Source organism: Convolutriloba macropyga, chromosome 14 (genome assembly GCF_964194025.1).
Source record: "Convolutriloba macropyga chromosome 14, txConMacr16.3, whole genome shotgun sequence".
NCBI lineage: Eukaryota > Metazoa > Xenacoelomorpha > Acoela > Convolutidae > Convolutriloba > Convolutriloba macropyga.
Genome location: NC_134481.1, coordinates 10,141,139 through 10,151,994, shown reverse-complemented (window position 1 = coordinate 10,151,994; position 10,856 = coordinate 10,141,139). Strand labels below are relative to the sequence as shown.

The following is a 10,856-nucleotide window of genomic DNA, read 5'->3' as shown; positions in this document are numbered from 1 at the left end:
TTTTTAAGATTTGCGATTCTTAGTGGTGAATTTTATTTTTTCACCGCGCTCACTGTATTTAACGCTCAAAGTTGCAATTCTTTAATCTTTTCGCCGCATTCACCGCAACTCTTATAATTTTTTTTAAATTTTTTCTTTTTGTTAGTAACTAAATAGATTTAAAGCGAGAGATTATTAGCCAATCAGAATCCAGTATTTAAATAAGCAATCGAATTGAATAAAATACGTTCCAATTTACGTACAAAGCTCGGAAAAAGTGCAATTAACATAATTTCAAGTAAATCTAATCATAAGACCTATCAAATAAGACGTGATTCGGCTCAATAATTTTCGGGTTTTTGGATTCATTGGCACAAAATGGTGACTGGCATTGAACTAATGCGTTATTAGACAAAATACCGGCCAAATGAGCATCAAAAATTGCCGTCTAAAAAACCACTTGTTGCTATGATCGTCGCAATCTTAATACGTTAATAATGCTTATATACGTTGTCTTATGCGTTGCTTTATATCGTTCAAAAATTGAAGCTTTGGTAGACTGTTTTACTTCTCAGCTACATTTTGGTACCGCGACCCGGGAGGGACAGCGTTTATGTCACAGTTCAGAGTGGATATAGTTATCCTGCAGATATACAACGTGAGGGCTCTTGTAGTGGAATTGAATAACGATCCCGGCATTCCACCTTAGTGTGCACTGACTTGTGAAGTCCACTCCCACCTTCACTTGCACTTCTAGAAAAACTAAAAGATTTCACGCCCCGTCTACTTGATCATCCGACGGCCAAAGATGAGTGGAGCTGCTGAAGCTGATGATATGGAGATGTTGGTGTACAAGCAGAGGTTGTTGTCTCTGGACTTCCACCAGCTGGTGTCTGTGTTGTAGAACGAACCCATACACTCACCCAACTACAGAAGAGCTCCTCCAGTCATGCTCACTCACTTACCCAATCGGACAGCGCAGAATGTCAGGCACGATGAGAACGAACGAGAGCATTAGGGGCTGGATCGAATTGAATCAAGAGTCTCAGATCAAAAAGTGAGATTGATCCAAAGAAAAAAGTTACAGAAAACTGTAAGACAGAACCACACAAATTTCGTTTATTTTACTGAATGCGATATATTTTTTTGATTTAGACGGCAAACTCCAACCCCTAGCAGATATTTTTTGAGATATAGTACCTTAACAAAAAAAAAGTTAACGGTATCAGCTCATTAATATAGATAATCGGTCACAATTAATCTTCCACAAACATAATTTTTGAGACCAAAAAATATCGATTTTGAAATTTTTTGGTCCAATTGTCGAAAATTTGAAAAAATGTGATAAAGTCGGATCGTATATCAAACAACTGCCTCTGATATAGAGAAAACCGAGAAAACATTATGCGAAATTGTTCAATTTTGAAAAATTTTGGTCAATTTTGATGCAATTCCGAAAACTTTAGAAAATCAATACCGAATACTGATAAACCGTATATTCAAGCTTAAAACCGTCCAGTTTACTGGATTACCGTTCCGTAATCAAGAATTTGCGAAAAATTGACCAAAATTTGAGAAAAATTGGACAAATGCATAAAGTTTTGACAAATTTGTCAAAAATCATTTTCTCAACAAGAAGGTTCGTTAATTGAGTGAAAATCATTAAACAGAAAAAGTTGTGAAAATTTTCACAACCTCCGGCCTACAAAAAAATTATTGAATTCCCATTATTTTTCTCGTCGCTCGTTTATATACCGTTTTTCGTCCGCGTTCTTTTCGTTCTTTAACTTTACAATTCTCCGTTTTACGTTTTTTTTCGATAACGTCGCTCTCCCAAGACTTTGCTTTTCTTTTCCTACGTTTACTTTTCCGGATTTCGATATAGTATGTCATATGTGATGAAGTATGTTGTTTGCTGTAGTATGTTGAGTATGCTAGTATGCTGGTTTGTTGTTCAGGTCTAACAGCTTTCTAGGGTGTGACTTAAGTTTATTCTCGAGTTACGGCTGGATTGTTCTTCGACTTTTCAACTTTACTAATTTACTAGCCTCCCTGTTGTAGTATATTGATTTTTGCTGCTGTATGTTTGCGTGTAACTGTATGAATGTTGGTTGGTTTAGGGTATTGCCTTCTAGGGTGTGACTTAAGTTTATTCTGGAGTTACGGCTAGATAGTTTCCTCACTTTTCCAGCTTTCATAGACTACAAAAGCGCTGCATATTACTTAACTTTTGCTGTAGTTTGTTTAATATTGTTGGTATGCTGATCGGTTGTTTAGGTTTGAATACTGCTAGGGTGTGACTTAGGTTTATTCTAGAGTTACGGCTAGTAAATTTCTTGCTCTTTTCATCCATTTAGTATACTACAGCTTTGCCGTAAATTAGTTCGTTATTTGTATATATTAAGCCCCATAATGACTTGTGCTAGTTTGCCTCTTACAGTAGCATCTCTCCTCCTTCCTAGGTTGTGACTTAAGTTTGTTCTGGAGTTACGGCTAGTTTGTTTGGTTGAGTTTGTTGCTGCGGTCTGCTAGCATAGTGGTTCCCGACCTCCCCGCTCACTGCGTAATCGTCTCCCGCCCGTTCCGACCCGCCTTTCCGTTTCGTTGCGTGCTACTCGCTCAACGCCTCCGTTCTGTCCGTCTCGTTTCCCGTTTCTTCGTGCGTCGCTCGTTCAGCGGTTTCGTCCCGTCCGTCGCGTCGCCCATTTACTACACGCGTTTTCGCCAGTTCCGTTCCGTTCCCTGTTGCGTTGCGCGCCGTTCGTCCGTCCTTCCCGCCCCGTCCGCTTCGTTTCCCGTTTCGTCGTGCTTCGTCCACCCAGTCCTCTTTCCCCGGTTGCCTGTGTTCCTGTTTAGTCTCACGTTGCTTTCAAGCACGTTAGACGCACCCTATAATTTCTTACTCATTTTCGCCGAGTAATTCATTACTCGGTAACTTCTTTTCTGCTCTTCGACGTCTTGATTATCATATCGTCGTCATTTGGGTTCGGTATAACCCGCATTCCACGTGGTTGGTTGAAGGTTACTCTACCTTGATAAACTAGCCATTTCAATATCATGGCCGAACAACAGGATAAATTGAAAAAACTCTTTAATGCAAGATCTAATCTCGAATCTGAGTTATGTAACATCCATAAGGACATCACAGATGCCTTAGATCGTCAAGACAGGAGGGTTAAAGTTGAACGCTTGGTTTCTAAGTTGAAGGATGTTTTCAGTAAACTAGTGCAGAAGAATGAAGAACTATTTGACTTAGCCAGTAAAGCGGAGAACCCAGATTCAATTTACCCTGTCCTTGAGCAATGGTTGGATGATAAAACCAAGAACAATGATAAATTCTTGATTGCGGCTAGAAGCTATATTGACTCAGTTGCTGACCGAGACACCGTATGTGAGGGCGTTAATCCTCAAGGGCAATCTAAGAGAAGTTCACGCCGGACAACATCATCAATGTCTAGCCAGCGTAAACATGAATTTCTAATGGCAAAACTAAAACGCGAAGAGGCCGAGAAACAAGAACAAGCTGCCATGCGCCTCGCTAAGCAAAAACACGAAATTGCCATGAGAAAAAAGGAGCTTGAAATACAAATGGAACAGATGGCACTTCAAGAATTGGAGGAAGACCACCGCCAGCGTGTTGCAGCAGCTAAATTAGATGAGGCTGATTTAATGGATAATCATTCATTGTTTAGTCACCACTCAAGTGAACTGAATTTGTTTAAAGATAGGGGATCAGATAGAAGTCAGGGACTTGTTCAGGATAGGGTAAATTCGTTTCCAGCAGGTAATTCAAGTGAGTTAAACTTTTCTCGTCCTGGTTCAGCAACCGCCGACCCTCCTGTTAAAGATACTTCCCCTAGTAATCCTCCAGAAAACCCAAGTAATGTTGCCGATAACTTACATCATCTTGAAATGCTTTCTCAGTACACACGGCCAGGAGTTGCAATTTCTGTTGCCCAGCAGGAAGCTTTGTATCGGGAATATCTCCAGGCTCAACTGCAGCAATCACTCATTGATCAAAGAGTCGAGCAGGCACATAGTCCCTCAGGCAGTGGTAAGGTGAACCAAGTATCAGTCGACGTACAAAATGTTGCACTTCCACCACTTCAGCCACCTATGCAACATCCCCGGCCACCGTCACCCGCTATTGCACCAACGAACGCCATCTTTGTACCTGATTTTTTAACAAACCCACAAATAAATCAATTCTTGGGTCCAAAAAGCTCCAGTGTGCCTTGTCAATTACATATGTCAATGCCTCATGTTCCGCAACAACAGAATCCACCTCAAAGTAACATTCAACACCAAACACAAGTCCCTATTGCCCATTCCCCGCCTAATGTCCCTCCACCTCTAAACCCACTCGTGAACCCGCCACCCGTAATCCCGCCTCAACAATTATTAAATCCTCAGCCTCCCGTGATTCCGTCGCCCATTCCAGCGAGCACAGCAACATACTTACCCGTCCCCAACATTCCACAACAAAACATTGTCCATTCACCTCAAACCCGCCTGGTACCGTGCCCTACAGCACAAAGACCTCCCCAGAACTGTAACCTTGATCTAAACTTGTGGAGTTTTCCACAGAATAAACCCCCAAACGTAAACCATTCGACAAATAATGCTACCGTCTACAACAATGTTCAACCGTACCTACCCCCAAGCACAGCTAACCCCGCTATCAGCCATCCCATCTTGCAAATGAGTGCACAACATAATCCAAATAGCAACTACGCAGCTAACTGTAGCATCCCTGTTAACCCCTTTAGTACAACTACTAACATCGCGCCACCTTTCGTCACGCCGGTTATACATCCAACATACGGGCATACTGCTCCGATACCATTGTGTTGGGGTGGCCCACCGCATCCCACGCCTCCAGCGCCAGCATCTGAAAATGCAAGCTTGATTAAGGCATTCACTGACGCCTTATCTAGCAAGAGGAATGACCCACTACCCGAATGGAAGTTGTCACAATACAGTGGGGATCCTCTTCAGTGGCACGAATGGTATGGTCAATTTAAAAGCGCAATTGACTCTCAGTCCTTAACTGATGATGTAAAATTGACATACCTTAAGACCCTCGTAACAGGTAAAGCTAAAACAACTATAGCTGAGTTCGCCTACTGCGGCGCAATGTACAAAGACGCACTGAGGACCTTAGAACGTAAATTTGGCCAACCACAGGCGGTTGTAAGTGCACATTTGGACAAACTCAACAGCTTTCCACCACTGAAGATGCACAATAGCGATAACATCATTAACTACTCGGGGTGTATTTCAAGTCTTGTCGGGGTATTTAAATCGCTGTCATACGATTCGGATTTAAAGAGTGCTGCGCTTCTCAACACTGCCGTACAGAAGCTACCACCCAACATGAAGGAGTCATGGTCACTCTTCACGGTTAAAAAGCATTGGGTGAAACCTACTCTTCTTGAGTTCAACGATTGGTTAAAAGAGAAGGCCGAAGTGCACGATTTAATGAAGAATACCGCAACTAAAGCAAGGACTGAGGATACCAACAACTCAGTAACAAGATCAAAAGTTGCTTCAAAGGCATTTGCTGCAAATACGCAACAGAAGAGTAACCCTAAGCCGCAACAAAGATCTCCGTCAACATCAATCTCTAGTTGCATTGTATGCAAAGGCAGCCACCGGTTGTGGGAATGCCGTGTCTTTAAGGAAAAGACCCCCACGCAGAGAGCCAAGGTCGTGGCTGAGGCAAAGCTATGTTTCTCTTGTTTGCGTGATAAACACATGTTTAGGCAATGCCCAAGTCCCCGTAAATGTAGGAAAGATGGTTGCAACAGCTCCCATAACACCTTACTTCATGGAGCTGAAAGGGTTTTTCCAGCTAAACCCTCAACAAACAACAACATCGATACTTCGAAGTCGAACGCAGGTACAAGTAGGCCATCTACGGGTCAACAGCAACCAAGCAAAACAACCACTTTGTCTTCCGTGACCGATGTTAAAGGCCTCCTTCAGGTCACGGAACTGAAACTTACTAATTCTTCTGGTACCAGTACTACGGCGTTGGTTTTATGCGATACCGCTTGCAGTAACTCTTGGGTGTCCGATAGTCTCGCAGCTAGACTCGGTTTGCAGGGTACCGCATTAAAACTGACCGTCAAGGGTATAAACACGGAAGAACTCATAGACACAAAGGTGGTTCAATTGACTGTGACACCTCATAAAGACCAAGACTTCGAAGCGTTCACTGTGCGTCCCTACGTGAGAGAAACATTAAACGTAGGTTCTGACATCATTGACGTCAAGTCCATGCAAGAAACTTACCCACATTTGGCAGTTCTAGATCCAGTAAAATATAGCTATGGAGAAATTGAGATGATACTTGGACAGGACGTCTACCATGCCATCCGCCCGTTAGAGTATTTTTCAGCCGACGAAAAGTGGTCACCGTTCGCTGTCCGCTTGCCCATAGGTTGGGTTTTAAGTGGCCCACTCCCGTCAAGTTCAAGTTTAGTCTCGGTGTGTTTCAAAGCCAATATTGAACAGGATTTTGAATTAGCTTGTCAGGTTAAATCTTGGTATGATATGGAATCGTACGGCGCGTTCAAGCAAGTTGACCCACGATCCGCAGCGGATGCTCGCGCGCAGGAAATACTTGAAGCAACAACTTTCCATAACGGCCAAAGATACGATGTCGGTATGTTATGGGCTGATGACAACATCCAGCTCCCGAATAACTACTTTTCGTCACTAGTACAGCTCAAGTCTCTCGAAAAGCGGCTATCGAGAGATACATCATTGAAAGAAACTTATGCTAATACCATCCGTGAAGACTTGGAAAAAGGTTACTTGATCACAGTCCCTGATGCTCACAAAGTAGAGCAGCGGTCGGATAGAGAGTGGTACCTACCACATCATCCCGTAATCAATCCGAACAAACCGGGGAAAGTGCGTAGGGTATTAAATGGTGCAGCAAAGTTCCACGGTACTTCTTTGAATAAATCTTTGCTCACAGGCCCCGACCTGCTTCAAAACCTAATCCACGTACTACTTAGGTTCCGTCAACATCAATTCGCCGTGTCCGCAGATATTGAGGGTATGTTCCTCCAAGTGGGTGTCCCTGACTGTGACCAGCCATCCCTTCGTTTTTTGTGGCGGGAGGACCCCACAACAAATGTTGTAGTGTATCAATACACGCGCCATATATTCGGAGCTAAAGACTCGCCCACATGCGCTAACTATGCACTGCAACGCACAGCCCGAGACAATGTTATTCAGTACCCGGAAGCAACCAAAGCCGTCCTAGAAAACTTCTACATGGACGATTACTTGGATTCGGTGGAGTCACCTGAGAGGGCTCTCAAAAGATCGAAGGAGTTGGTGCAACTTCTCCATCTAGGTGGGTTCAAGCTTACTAAGTTTGTAAGCAATGTACCAAATCTGGCTGATCGAATTGATGGGTCACCTCAGTCCACCGAACCAAAAGTAATTGCCTCATCTAAGGAGGAATCTTCGCACGTGCTTGGGTTGAAATGGGATCACAACAATGATACTCTAGTTGTGAGTCGGGGTACCTCCAGTACAGTAACTAAGTCTTTAACACAACGCTTGGTATTGAGCCTAGTGTCTAAGGTGTTTGATCCCATCGGCCTAGTGGCACCATTTACTGTTGGTGCCCGATTGTTACTAAAGGACATCTGGCGTGTCAGCGGGCAGCATTGGGATGAAGAATTACCAAAAGACACTGTTGAAAGGTTCCTCGAATGGAGTGTAGAACTACCCAGGCTTGCCGCAATCACTATACCAAGGAGCTACTTTTCCGGAAACTTTGAACACCTGGAACTACACATGTTTGGCGATAGTTCACAAGAAGTTTTCAGTGCCGTTGCATTTCTCCGAGCTCGAGTAACTACTTCGAGTGGGCCCCAAACGGAGCTTGCGTTTGTCCTGGGTAAAGCTCGCGTAGCACCTATGAAGGTCATGACTGTTCCAAAGCTGGAATTACAGGCAGCGCTTCTGGCCGCTCGATTGAAACAAGATATCTGTCGAGCTCTCACAGTAAACGTCAACAGGGTTTTCATGTGGACCGACAGCACTACTGTCTTGCAATGGCTTAACTCTGCAACCAAGCACCCAATATTTATTGCAAACCGTGTTTGCGAAATCTTAGAACACACTAGCGTTGACGAATGGAACCACGTTGCCTCAAGCGATAATCCAGCCGATGCCGGTACTCGTGGTATGTCCGCTGAGGTTTTGCAATCAAGTAGCTGGGTAAGGGGTCCAGATTTCTTAAGAACCAAGGAATTCCCGTTCGAACCAAGCATCGAAGTAGTTAAAAACATCAAACTTGGTATAGTAACTAAGGAAACTGACGAAACCAATACATCATTGGCCGCATCCGTAACCAAGTCAACAAAGGAATCGCCCTCGCAACTAATTCCCTTCGATAAGTACAGTTCTTATCAGAAGTTGCTACGGATAACAGCGTACGCACTCCGCTTGTTACCTTCTCACAAATGTTACCGTAACGTCGATGGTAGCATCATAGACCCCACGGAGCTTGACGAAGCCGAGCGTCATCTCCAGTATCTTGTGCAAGGGGAGTCATTCAATGCAGAGAGAAAAGATCTTCTCGAAAACAAACCCGTTAAACGGAGTAGCCGTATTGCCCCGTTTTCTCCCTTTATTGGGCCAAATCGTCTAATCCGATCGGCAGGCCGCATCAAGCGGTTGGTCGAAGTTGACTTTGATGTAAAACATCCTATCGTTCTGGACGCACGCCATGCGTTTGTAAAGTTGTTCCTCAGGCACACGCACGTCAAACATCATCATCAAGGTATTGATTACCTGCGGGCAAAAGTACAAGAACGTTATACTATCCTTAAATTACGTTCCTCACTACGTTCCATTAAATCTAACTGCCTTACGTGCAGGATGTTCCGCGCTGCCACTATTCAACCCATCATGGCTGATCTCCCAGTAGAAAGACTTGCATACCAGTCTCCTCCCTTCACGAACACCGGAGTCGACTACTTTGGCCCGTTTTACGTTACTGTACGTAGGAATACCGAGAAGAGGTGGGGTTTCCTCTTCACATGCTTAACTACTCGTGCCGTTCATGTCGAAATCGTTCCTTCCATGGACGCCAGTTCGTGTGTAATGGGAGTGGAGCGGTTCGTCTCCCGTCGGGGTACACCAGCCATTATTTGGTCAGACAATGGCACTAACTTTGTTGGCGCGGAAAAAGAACTACGCGAGAACATCGAAAAGTGGAACACCATCAACATCGCTGTAGAACTTGCCCACAAAGGCATCAAGTGGAGGTTCAACCCGCCCAGTGCGCCACACCAAGGTGGCATCTGGGAGAGGCTAGTACGTAGTTTCAAGCGCGTACTTTACACAATCCTTGGAACACGTCGCCTCACGGATGAGGTTTTAAGTACCACTTTTTGTCTGGTCGAACATGCACTTAATTCACGTCCGCTAACGCCCGTAAGCGCCGACCCATCCGACCTAGGCGCATTAACACCCAATCACTTTCTCCTCGGTAACCAAGCACGTAGTCTCCCGTCCATCATTGGTGTAGATGAGTTTGATCACCGTAAACGTTACGCCCGCGCGCAGTCATACGCTAACGCTATTTGGTCTCGTTGGATCAAAGAATACGTACCGGCGCTGAACCGACGTTCCAAGTGGCAGACGCCTGCCGAGCATAACCTTAAGACCGGTGATTTGGTTTGGGTAGTTGAAGAGACCAACCCAAGGGGTTACTACCCCACTGCTCGGATCACTGAACTTCGTTACGGTTCCGACAGCGTCGCACGCTCCGCCGTATTGCGCACGTCCTCCGGATCGCTCGTTCGCCCGCTTGTGAAATTAGTACCCATTCTCCCAGCATCTTCTTCTGGGCCGGAGGATGTTAGTAACTAAATAGATTTAAAGCGAGAGATTATTAGCCAATCAGAATCCAGTATTTAAATAAGCAATCGAATTGAATAAAATACGTTCCAATTTACGTACAAAGCTCGGAAAAAGTGCAATTAACATAATTTCAAGTAAATCTAATCATAAGACCTATCAAATAAGACGTGATTCGGCTCAATAATTTTCGGGTTTTTGGATTCATTGGCACAAAATGGTGACTGGCATTGAACTAATGCGTTATTAGACAAAATACCGGCCAAATGAGCATCAAAAATTGCCGTCTAAAAAACCACTTGTTGCTATGATCGTCGCAATCTTAATACGTTAATAATGCTCATATACGTTGTCTTATGCGTTGCTTTATATCGTTCAAAAATTGAAGCTTTGGTAGACTGTTTTACTTCTCAGCTACACTTTTTAGATTTTTAGATTTTAGTTTTCTCACGTCTACACGGGTAGTGCTGAACTTTGTAACATTTAAGTAATTTTCCACAATTAGTGATGCTCATCCTTTAATCAGTTATGACTAATGGCACTTCAATAAGTGGAGGAGTAAAAATTACACTCAAAATTTGCTGTCTCAAACTTGTTCAGTCCCATTGTATCAAAAGTTGATTAATCTTGCTAACACGTTCAAACTATTCTTCTCTTAATTGTATAGAGGGAGAGCGCTACTTTAGTAAAGACCAGTTATAATGAACAAAAATTTGAAAAAAAATAAGCTGCTTCAACATAATGTCGGTCATTGAATAAATTTTCAGACTATGCAGGAAAAAATCAGTTTTGCATAAAAAAGTCCAGTAAGACAATTTTTCTGAAATTATAGAAGTAAAATTGACCAAAAATGTTCCATTTCATTTGGTACTGGATTTTTTGAAGACACTGACTGACATCTCTTAAAGTCAACCTACCGAATTATTCTTACATCCAAAAACTGAACAAATCGACTATTTCGCACGTACCGTCTATAGCCGATG

General features: G+C 43.5%; 1 protein-coding gene across 2 annotated transcripts in view; it reads left to right on the top strand.

Annotated features, from left to right (window-relative positions):
- LOC142353693 (plastin-3-like) overlaps positions 1-10,856 on the top strand; it is a 577,871-nt gene that overhangs the window by 38,532 nt on the left and 528,483 nt on the right. The gene's annotated exons all lie outside the window — the stretch shown is intronic.